A 12,210-nucleotide genomic window follows, 5' to 3' on the forward strand; every position below is an offset into this window, starting at 1 on the left:
CCTATGTCAGGAGGCAATCTCTTCCAGTATTAAGTAGCTCTACTTCCCTAAAATATAGTTTTCATATTGAGCTGGAATCTGTCTGCATGTACAGTTCACCCTTTGGCTCCTATTCTTTACCATAGGACAATACATCACAAATATTGACCATTGATCAAATATTGACCCCAATCTCAGGTCAATATTTGAGCAGCACTTGAGGCATTTCTTTCTTTTCTTTTTTTTTTTTTAAGATTCTATTTATTTATTTGATAGAGAGGAGAGAGATATCATAAGCAGAGGGAATGTCAGAGGGAGAGGGAGAAGCAGGCTCTCTGCTGAGCAGGGACCCCAATGTGGGACTCAGTCCCAGGACCCTGGGATCATGACCCAAGCCAAAGGCAGACACTTAACCGACTGAGCCACCCAGGTGCCCCTGAGGTATTTCTATTAATGAGTCAAAGCTTGATGTCAGGATATGACCTGCAGAGGGGCTCAGATTTAGAGTTTCTGAACCATCTGTATACTACGGGCAGCCAGTATTTTTTGGGAATGGGAGAGATTCTGAGGAGACCTGTTGCATTAACAGAATAAATTAGACAGGGAAAATCCTGAGTGTAAACATAAGGTTTGCAGAATAACCCAAGAAAAAGATAATGGGAACCTCATCCAGTAAAACAATAATAAGGTTTGAAAAAAGTGGAAGAGTTTGAAATTTTTTTAGAGTTACCTTGGAAGACATAGTGACTCACTAGATGTGAGGCAGAATAGCTAGCATCAAATATGACTAATATTGAGAGCCTGAATGACAGCAGGAACTATAATGACATCAGGAGAGTATCTCATTTAGTCAATAGATACTGGAAATGCACCATGTAACTCTCTCTAAATATCAATTCCTGCTTAACCCTTTCAAATGGTTGCTTATTGCACACCAAATAAAACCCAAATACCCTACTTTGCTTTCCAAGCTCTTCATAATCTGATTATTCCTACCTTTTTGACATCATCTCATGCTATTCTAGCCAATATTTATGGTCTTCATTTTATAAATGACATTTTATAAATTTACTTCTTTGCACATTTTATGGCAAGCTTGTTACTATATTAGTATTTACTGTATTTGCTATAACCTATGCCTGAAATATTCTTTCCTGAAATCTCCATGGTTATTCATATAGGTCATAGGTAAAGTATGTCCTCTTAGAGAAGACTTCCCTGACAAAACATCCACATTTTTAGTTTCCTTTGAATTGAACTATGGTTTCATGGGATTTTTCTTAGACAGTTTTGTTTTTTCTTTATATTTAAAATATATGTATCATATATTCACATTTTTTCAATCTCTACTCATACCTTTCATTATGTTGAATACCTTTTGTTGTAGGAGGCCACTCTCCCAGAATGTTCCATCTTCCTGCTAGAATCCCAATCAAGTTGCTTTGTTGATAGTTCTTTTTCTGGTGTTTTCTTGATTACTTTACAGATATTTTCTTTTCTCCTCCCCAACCCTTTTTTGGCATCCCATGACTTCCTCTTTCTTTACTGGGTAAGTACTATAAGAAAGAAGTCCCAAATGGCACTGGAAGCACAAAAATGTCAGTGGAAGGTCTTTTCTGCATTCTCTTTCAGGTACCTACGTTGATGGAAGTTATGATATCTTCAACATGTGGTTTTTCAGGTGCAATCTGCAGTAGGGTTAGTGCAATAGGAGCTACTTTTTTAAAAATCACTGACAGCCAGAACTCCAGGTGTATTATCTTAGACCAAAGTTCTCTTTTTCTGTGGTAGTTGTTTATTTTTCCCTTCTGGCTCAATCTTTGTCTCTGCATATATACTTGCTCAAAATAATCTATTAGCACCATTTCTCTTTATTTAGGATTGACGTGCCCTGCTGCAGGTCGTTCCAACTGGAATGACTTCATACATTCTGTTTACATTACCTAGGTAAAAATCAACGTTGCAGTATTGCATTCTTATTTTAATTTGTATTTCCTTGATGACATAGGATGTGGAGCTCATTTTCATATGCTTATTTGCCATCTGTATATTATCTTTGGTGAGGTGTCCAATATGGTCTTTGATCCATTTTTAACTGGATTATTTGTTTCCTTGTTACTGTTTTATTTTATTTTATTTTATTATGTTATGTTAGTCACCACACAGTACATCATTAGTTTTTTGATGTAGTTTTCCATGATTCATTGTTTTCATATAACACCCAGTGCTCCCTGCAATATGTGCCCTCCTTAATACCCATCACTGGGCTAACCCATCCCCCCACCCCCTCCCCTCTAAAACCCTCACTTTGTTTCTTGGAGTCCATAGTCTGTCATAGTTCGTCTCCCCATCCGATTCCCCCCCTTTCATTTTTCCCTTCCTTCTCCTAATGTCCTCCATTGCTATTCCTTATATTCCACGAATAAGTGAAACCATATGATAATTGATTTTCTCTGCTTGACTTATTTCACTTAGCGTAATCTCCTCCAGTCCCATCCATGTTGATGTAAAAGTTGGGTATTCATCCTTTCTGATGGCTGAGTAATATTCCATTGTATATATGGACCACATCTTCTTTATCCATTCATCTGTTGAAGGGCATCTTGGCTCCTTCCACAGTTTGGCTATTGCGGACATTGCTGCTATGAACATTGGGGTGCATATGGCCCTTCTTTTCACTACATCTGTGTCTTTGGGGTAAATACCCAGGAGTGCAATTGCTGGGTCATTAAGAGTTCTTTGTATATTTTGGAAAACAGTCCTTTGTCAGATGTTTGCTTTTGCAAAAAGTTTCTCCTAATCTGTGGCTTATCTTCTAATTCTCTTGACATTATCTTTCATAGAGTAGAAGTTCTTAATTTTAATGAATTCAATTATTTCTTTCCTGAAATGTGCCTTTGGTGTTGTTGATTTCTCTTTTTTATTGTTTTGTTGCAGTTTTTTTTTAAATATACCAGAAACAATTCCTTTGTATTTCTATATATATTATGAACTATTTCCTAATGGTGAACAAATGTTTTTAATTTTAATGAAATCCAATTTATCATCTTTTTCTTTTATAGTTAATATTTTGTGTGTCCTCTCTATGGAATTTTTGCCTACTACCTTCATACTCTTGAAGATTTTCACCTACATTTTCTTATAAATCTTTATAGATTTTTTATGTTGAGTGGTAGGGTTCAAGTTTCATTTATTTTCATGGATGTATCCAGGTATTGCAGCATCATTTGTTGAAATAACATTCTTTTCCTTAATAAAATACCTTCAGACTATTGTTGAAAATCAGTTGACTTTTTTGTGGACTCTATTCTCTTCCATTGATTTATTTGTCTCTTCATATTTTGATACACTCTATTTGGATTACTGTAGGTCTGTGATAAGTCAGCTCCTTTATAAAGATTGTTTCAGTTATTTTAGATTTTTAGCATTTCTATGTAACTTTGGGGATAGACATGTCAAAAGAAAAATGAGTTGAAATTTTGATTGAGATTGCATTAAAACATAGAGACTGATTTGACATCTTTATAATAAGTCGTCCAATCCATCAACATGACATATTTATTTAATTAGGTTTTTAACTTCTCTCAGCAATGCTTTTTAGTTTTAAGCTAGAGTTTTTTACATCTTTGTTAAATTTCTTATTATTTATTTTTAATATTACTCTACTCTAATTTTTCACATTTTATTTGCAGTTGTTTGGAACTAGAAAATAGAGATACATTTGACTTTATGGATCTTTTTTTTAAATTTTGTGTTCTGGTAAGTTTATTTTTCTATCAAGAGTATTTCCTTGTATGTGGCCTAAACTTCAATAAGGAGCTACTAATTAGAACTATCATTTTCTGACCAGTGGTATTTTTGTTTTTTTTAAGATTTTTATTTATTTATTTGACAGAGAGAGACACAGCGAGAGAGGGAACACAAGCAGGGGAAGTGGGAGAGGGAGAAGCAGGCTTCCTGCAGAGCGGGGAGCCCGATGCGGGGCTCGATCCCAGGACCCTGGGATCATGACCTGAGCCGAAGGCAGACGCTTAACGACTGAGCCACCCAGGCGCCCCCTGACCAGTGGTGTTTTTAAGGAATATAATTTAAAAGGTTATAAAATAAACACAGAAAAAAAATCAACCCAGGTAATTCAGAGCTAGAACACTGAGTAGATAATAATACTTATGGTAGGATGGGCAAAGATGTTTGTTGTTTACCAGTTTGCAACAAAACCTATGTTTTTTGTCAAATAGTTCTGTCAAAATTGGTAAATCTGTATTATTAGACTATCATTTTGCGGATAGAAGAATATATTCTTTCATTTTTTAAAATAGAAAAATGGATTAAAGATGTATGGCCTCAGAACGAATACATTTTTTATTGTGTTGATTTGCTATTACTTATAAATATACAACATATTCTGTCTTCAGAGATTTTATAATAATATCTCAAAGAAAACAAGTGCTGAAATCATGTGGGATTAGCAAAAGTAGTTAACTTCTGCTTCTTTGGAGAGAGTTGAAATAAAGTGGAAATAAAATTGCTAGATTTTATAAAGCAGGGATATATTAACTTACCAAATAGACATCTTTTTCTTGTGTTTTTCAGGATGAAATTGAGATTATGAAGCTCCTGAGGTGAGAATATTGGTCACAAATCAATAAAACCAATTACAGTCTGTTTTCAACTTCCTTAGATTTGGGACTTTGCATCACATAATTGTGTCGATGAGCTAAAAAAAGAGTAAACATGAGTAGTTTTATTTTGATATATTTTATTTTATGGTATAAATAGTATTTCTGTTCTTCAGTAGAACAGTTACTGTTATAAGAATTTTATAAAATATGTAGACATATTTCCCAAGAGTTCTAGTTCTTACAGATGGAAAATAGAATAAATGGAGACAGAAATGTGCTAGCAATGGTTTGGGAAGAAGAAAAAATGTGTAATATATCTTCATTCAGCTTATTTACTAGTATTCTCTTTTTCTAATAAAATATGTCCATATTATGTCCAAATATGCCATAGTAACAAAATGACACCCATAGAACTGAGCTTATTCTAAGCATATAAAGTCAAATATTGTTAAACATGTGATTTTTATTCTAGTGTACTGAAACCTTAGTGGTATTAGCAGATATTCCTTTCACAAAGTAAATATTAGGTTTTGCTTTGCTTTGTTGTTGGTGATGTTGCTGTTAAAAGTTATTTGGAAGAGAAATCTTATCTTTTCCCCATCAGTTTCTGTAAAGACTGTTTATCACTATTACTGCGTCATTGGATATCAGGAGTTTTTATTAGCATCATGAGAACTGAAAAAAAAATTGAATCAAGATTTATCTTATTTAAATAGGTGTAAATGAAGGAAACCTTCACAAATACGTTACAGACCCCAATATTAAGATATCTTCTTTAACTTCTTTCAGATTTACCCCATCTGCTCCATATAATATTCCATGACTCTTCATAAATAGAAAAAAAAAGGACAGGCAGAGCTGTTTTTATAGGCAATATGATTTACTTTTTAATAATTATAGTTTAGCACTACCAACTAAGTGATAGTTCTGAAATATTTAGTTGTTTATAGGTGTTTCAAATATTTTGAATTTTTTCCGTCTTACGTATCAGAGGGGACATCTAGATTTCTATTAAGAAGCAAAAAAATTGATCTACATGGAAATGTAAACTTTAAGAGAGAGATAATGAAGCAAATTCCTTGGAAGGAAGAAAAATAATTAAGTAAATATAAGGCCATGTGTTTTGTGCTATTTCTCACTAAAGCAGAACACAGATTCAAACAATGTAAAAATTGAGGAGGGGGCAAAATAAAAAGTGACCTCTTTTGTCTTTCAGGGCTTACCATTAGCCTGCTATATGGTTCAACATCAACATAATTGACACATTCAGCTCCATAAACACATTTTCCCTCAGATTTCATTTTTATTCCCACAACCCACTTGAATGAGTCTAGTAGTGGTGGTGGTATTTTTAACAGTTAAATGAGGTATAGGAGCTGGTTTTGGTGAGAAGTAACAAAGACAGCAGGGATGTGGGGTCAGAAGATCTGCATTAGAGGTGTCTTTACTCATCCTCCCACTGGCATCCTGTTCTCTCAGAGTAGGGAGGGCACTGTTCTGTTGGTTGTATTGTAGGGAACAGTTTAGTCTACATTTGTAATGAGGGAGTCACTAAATATTTGAATGGCAGGATTCATGGGTGTTGCTTTTCTTTTTTTTTTTTTCTTCCCTTCTACAGAATGGAGTAATAGAGGTCAGGGATTGTTTCTCCATGGAAAGAGGTTGAGATCTAACAATCTCATCCTGATCACCTACTTGGAATTAGGCTGTGATGGTAATATTGGCACCATGTTCCAATTTGTCATCCCTGTTCCCCCAATACTGGGTGAATGTTCAACTCTTAAAAGACATAGTGATCTTGTGGCCTATTTGAACTTGATACTATTTAGGCCTAAAGTATTGTAGAACAAATTTGCATAGTGCAGTAAGTCTATGCATTGAGTTATATGGTTCCACAGCCTGAAATCATCTTGCCTCTCATTTGATAGCAATTGCAACTCCTGCAAAATAATATGTTTTGAAGATCATATATGAAAGGATAATTATAGTCTGTGGGACAATATTCAGAAAATCCTGGATTTCCTGGCCCAAATAGCCTCACAATTTCATCCTTTGCTCTTGCACTGGAGACCACAGAGTGTTATATCCCATTTTTATTCATACTTGTGTTCTTAATAACCTTGGCTTTGGGTGGGAGAGAATTAAATAGTATAAGAGAGATAACAGAAAATGCAGAAGAAATGGAAAATAAACGTACCTCATATAAGGATTAAAAGAAGAAAACACAGGCTTGAAGATTTATTCAAAGTATTTATTTAAGCATTGTCAAATTATAAATTATCTTCCAAAATCTAAATATAGATCTGGTTCTGTAATCAGAACCATTGTATACAGCAGCAAGTCACTTTTAAGATGTCAGATTTTCAGTATTTCATTTCAAAGTGACTTTTAAAATAAAGATCTTTATCTTATAAAGCAAACCCAAAGGCCATTAGGATAAAGTTCAGAAGATGACCTACGAGGATGTCAAAGTGAAATAACTTTCTATTGTTTCAAATATAGAAAAATCACATACCTTTCTTGTAAAGAACTTTGAATAACTTAGAGGTTATACAAACCATCATGTTCAGAAGCCTTGGCCATTTCCATTGTGATTTAAGATCTGCAGACTTGCCTAGCAATTCCAATAGCTCTTTAAGGCAAATCTGATGCTGCATACACAGCAAAACATTGCTTTGGACTGTTTATAAAGTAATAGCTCATGCCTAAAATGTCATTAATAAATTATTCTTCTCCTTGTAGTCCTTAAATCAAGCTACTGAAACCTGCTTATTCTACTTCTGAAGTGTTCTCTATTTCTTTTGGATTTCCCAGGCTAATATCTTGTTAAACTTTGCTCTCTAACTTTAGTTCCATCATTCTACCTTCAGAGTTACACTACAGTAATACAATTTGAATTTTAGGATTTTCTTTTCTTTTTATTTTTTTCTGATTTGTATTTTATTTATTTTTATTTTTAAGTTTTTATTTGAATTCCAGTTAGTTAACATAGAGTGTAATATTAGTTTCAGGTGTACAGTATGGTGATTCAACACTTCCATACAATACCCAGTGCTCATCACAAGTGCCCTCCTTAATCCCCATCACCTATTTCACCCATTCCCCCCACCAACCTCCCCTCTGGTAACCATCAGTTTGTTCTCTATAGTTAAGAGTCTGTTTCTTGATTTGCTTCTCTCTCTCTTTCTTTTTTTCCCCCCTTGGCTCATTTGTTTTTTAAATTCCCCATATGAGTGAAATCATATGGTATTTGTCTTTCTTTGACTGATTTATTTCACTTAGCATAACACCCTCTAGCTCTATCCATGTTGTTGCAAATGGCAAGATTTCATTCATTTATGGCTAAGTAATATTCCATTGTGTGTGTGTGTGTGTGTGTGTGTGTGTGTGTACCACTTCTTTATCCATTCATCAATTGATGGACAGTTGGGCTGCTTCAGTAATTTGGTTATTGCAGATAATACTGCTATAAACACGGGGGTGCATGTGTCCCTTTGAATTAGTACTTTTGTATTCTTTGGGTAGATACCCAGTAGTGTGATAGCTGGATCATAGGGTAGTTCAATTTTTAACTTTTTGAGGAACCTCCATACTTTTTTCCACAGTGGCTGCCCCAGTTTGCATTCCCACCAACAGTGCAGAAGGGTTCCCCTTTCTCCACATCCTAGCCAACACCTGTTGTTTCTTGTGCTTTTGATTTTAGCCATTCTGACAGGCCTGAGGTGATATCTCATTGTAGTTTTGATTTATATTTCCCTGATAATGAGTGATGTTGAGCATCTTTTCATGTGTCTGTTGGGCATCTGGATGTCTTCTTTGGAAAAATGTATATTCTTGTTTTCTGCCCAGTTTTTTTTAAAGATTTTATTTATTTATTTGACAGAGAGAGATAGTGAGAGCAGGAGCACAAGCAGGGGGAGTGGGAGAGGGAGCAGGAGGCCTCCCGCTGAGCAGGGAGCCCGATGTGGGGCTCGATCCCAGGACCCTGGGATCATGACCTGACCTGAAGGCAGACACTTAATGACTGAGCCACCCAGGTGCCCCTCTGCCCATTTTTTAATTGGATTATTCATTTTGGGAGTGTTGAGTTTTAAAAGTTCTTTATATATTTTGGATACTAGTACTTTATCAAATATGTCATTTCCAAATATCTTCTCCCATTCTGTAGGTTGCCTTTTAGTTTTGTTTGTTTCTTTTGTTGTGCAGAAGCTTTTTATTTTAATGAGGTCCCAATAGTTTATTTTTGCTTTTGTTTCCCTTGCCTCAGGAGACTTATGTAGAAAGAAGTTGCTATGGCTGATGTCAAAGAAATTACTGCCTGTGTTCTCCTCTAGGATTTTTATGATTTCAGGTCTTACATTTAGGTCTTTAATCCATTTTTTAAAAATATTTTATTTATTTGAGAGACAGAGAGAGAGGGAGAAAGCATGGGCGGGGGGAAGGGCAGAGGAAGAAGCAGACACCCTGCTTAGCAGGGACCCCCGAATCATGACCTGAGCAGAAGGCAGATGCTTAACTGACAGAGCCACCCAGGAGCCCTGGTCTTTAATCAATTTTAAATTTATTTTTGTGTATGGTGTAAGATAGTGGTCCAGTTTCATTCTTTTGCATGTTGCTGTCCAGTTTTCCAAGTACCATTTGTTGGAGAGACTGTCTTTTTCCCACTGGATATTCTTTCCTGCTTTGTCAAAGATAAATTGACCACATAGTTCATTTCTGGGTTTTCTGTTCCATTATATTGATCTATGTGTCTATTTTTGTGCCAGTACCATATGGTTTTGATCACTACAGCTTTGTAATATAATTTGAAGTCTGGAATTGTGATGTCCCCAGCTTTTCTTTTCTCTTTCAAGATTGCTTTGGCTCTTCAGGATCCTTCATGATTCCAGACAAATTTTAGGATTGTTTATTCTAGCTCTGTGAAAAATGCTGGTGGTATTTTGATAGGGATTGCATTAAATGTGTAGATTGCTTTGGGTTGTATACATTTTAACAATATTCATTCTTCCAATCCACAAGCATGGAATGTTTTTCCATTTCTTTGTGTCACCTTCAATTTCTTTCATCGGTGTTTTATAGTTTTCAGAGTATAGGTCTTTCACCTCAAATAAACAACCTAAACTTACACCTAAGGGAGCTAGGGAAAGAACAACAAAAGAAGCCGGGAAATAATAAAGATTAGAGCAGAAATAAATGATATAGGAACTAAAACAAAACAAAACAAAACAAAAAAACCCAAAAAACCAACAAAAAGCGAAAACAAAACAAAAACAATAGAACAGATCAATGCAACCAGGAGCTGGTTCTTTGAAAAAATTAATAAAATTGATAAACATCTAGTCAAACTTATCAAAAAGAAGAGAAAGGACCTAAATAAATAAAATCACAAATAAAAGAGGAGAAATAACAACCAACACCACAGAAATATTATGAAAAAATATATTCCAACAAATTGGACACCTGGAAGAAATGGATAAATTCCTAGAAACATATAAACTACCAAAATTGAAACAGGAAGAAAAAGAAAACTTGAACAGACCATAACCAGCAAAGAAATTATATCAGTAATCAAAAAACTCCCAACAAACAAAAGTCCAGGGACAGAGGGCTTCACAGGGGAATTCTACCAAACATTTAAAGAAGAGTTAATACCTTTTCTTCTCAAACTATTCCAAAAAATAAAAAAAAAAACAAGGAAAAGTTCAAAATTCATTCTATGAGGCCAGCATTACCTTGATACTGTAACCAGATAAAAACTCCACTAAAAAAAAGAGAACTACAGCCCAATATCCTGGTGAACATGGATTTAAAAATTCTCAATAAAATACTAGCAAACCGAATCCAACAATACATTAAAAAAATCATTCACCATGATCAACTGGGATTTATTCTTGTGTTGTAAGGGTGGTTCAACATTTGCAAATCAATGAATGTGGTATACCATATAAATAAAAGAAGATCATAATTAATTATATGATAATTTCAATAGGTACAGGAAAAGCATTTGATAAAGGCCACAGATGAAAAACCCTCACCCTCAGTGGGGAAAACTGAGCCTTTCCCCTATGGTCAGGAAAAAGATTGGGATGTCCACTCTCACTGTACTGGAAGTTCTAGCCACAGCAGTCAGACAACAGAAAGAAATAAAAGGCATCCAAATCAGCAAGGAATAAGTCAGACTTTCACTATGTGCAACATGATACTCTATATAGAAAACCCAAAAGACTCCACCAAAAAAATGCTAGAACTGATACACAAATTCAGTAAAGTTGCAGGATATAAAATCAATGTACAGAAATCAGTTGCATTTCCATACACCAATAATGAAGTAGCAGGAAGAGAAATTAAGGAATCAATCCCATTTACAATTACTCCAAAACCAATAGGATACCTAGGACTTTTTCTTTTAGAATTAGTGACAAGAGAGCCAGAAAGAGGAATGGGAGGAAGAAATAAACTCAATGCATTTCAGGAACTACAGCTCAAAAATATATGCTGGCTAATTGTATCTAAAGGATGAGTGAAGGAAGGTAAGCTACAAGTGAATAGAAGATGATGGCATTCTCAATGAATATGGAAAAATCTGGAAAATAAGCTGTTTTAGGGACAAGGAAGTGGAGATATTAAATATGATGTGAAAGCGGAACTTAAAAATAGACATGCCTACACAATAGGCATTTGGAACTTTACACTGGAATCCAGGAAAGAGGTTTTACAAATAATAATCTGGAAATCATCTCTAAGCATTGTTGTCTTTGGCATAGTTATCTTTGACATTATCATTATAATAGTGATAATGTCAGTTTTAAAATTCTAAAATTGAGATTCATTAAGAAAATAACTAGTTTTTTGGTGTGATAAGGTGATGTGTGAATCATCTTCTCTACCCCCTTTTTATTTAGTTGAAGAATATTGCCATAAATATGACTCCTCAGGTTTAAAGTATTGCTCCATTTTTTACTTACTTTTGGCTAATGTAGATGATGATTAAAAACCTGAAGTGTGAATGTTTTTGTGCCATTGGAAAGGTGAGAAACCCCATTTGACACTTTGCTATAGCCCGTTGGCCATGCCTTGGAAGTCAGGGGATTGCTGCTATTGTACAGATAGACTATGAGGTTATTTATTTGTTCCCCAACTAAATAAATGACACATTGTCCTAAGTGATTTTATAGCAACATAAAGTGGTTAAAACAACCTCTTTAGGATATTGGGCACTGCAGTAGTTTCTCTGGGTCAGCTGAACTCAAATTGTCTCAAGAGCTATTGAATTTCATGAACCTCTCATAATTATCCCAAAAGGAATATTGCTGAACAGCCCAATGGAATACTCCCTTTATTTTCACATTCTTTAAATTAAATTTAAAGGCAGTGGGACTGTTGTATAAGTATATTGCATCCCCAGCCACCCTAAACAAAAATTGATTGTACATGGCATTGGCAAGTATCTAAATCTCTGTGAATTAGTGAGATATCTGTGATGGAATGCAAAGTAATTCCCCATGGATCAAATCAGTGATTGTCTGTTGTGTATGTTGAGTTTAAATCAACTTATTTGTCTAAGAAAGATGAGTTCATTAAGAACATTATAAAATAAATTCAGGTAGAA

The sequence above is a fragment of the Phoca vitulina genome, unplaced genomic scaffold, assembly GCF_004348235.1.
Source record: "Phoca vitulina isolate PV1807 unplaced genomic scaffold, GSC_HSeal_1.0 scaffold9, whole genome shotgun sequence".
NCBI lineage: Eukaryota > Metazoa > Chordata > Mammalia > Carnivora > Phocidae > Phoca > Phoca vitulina.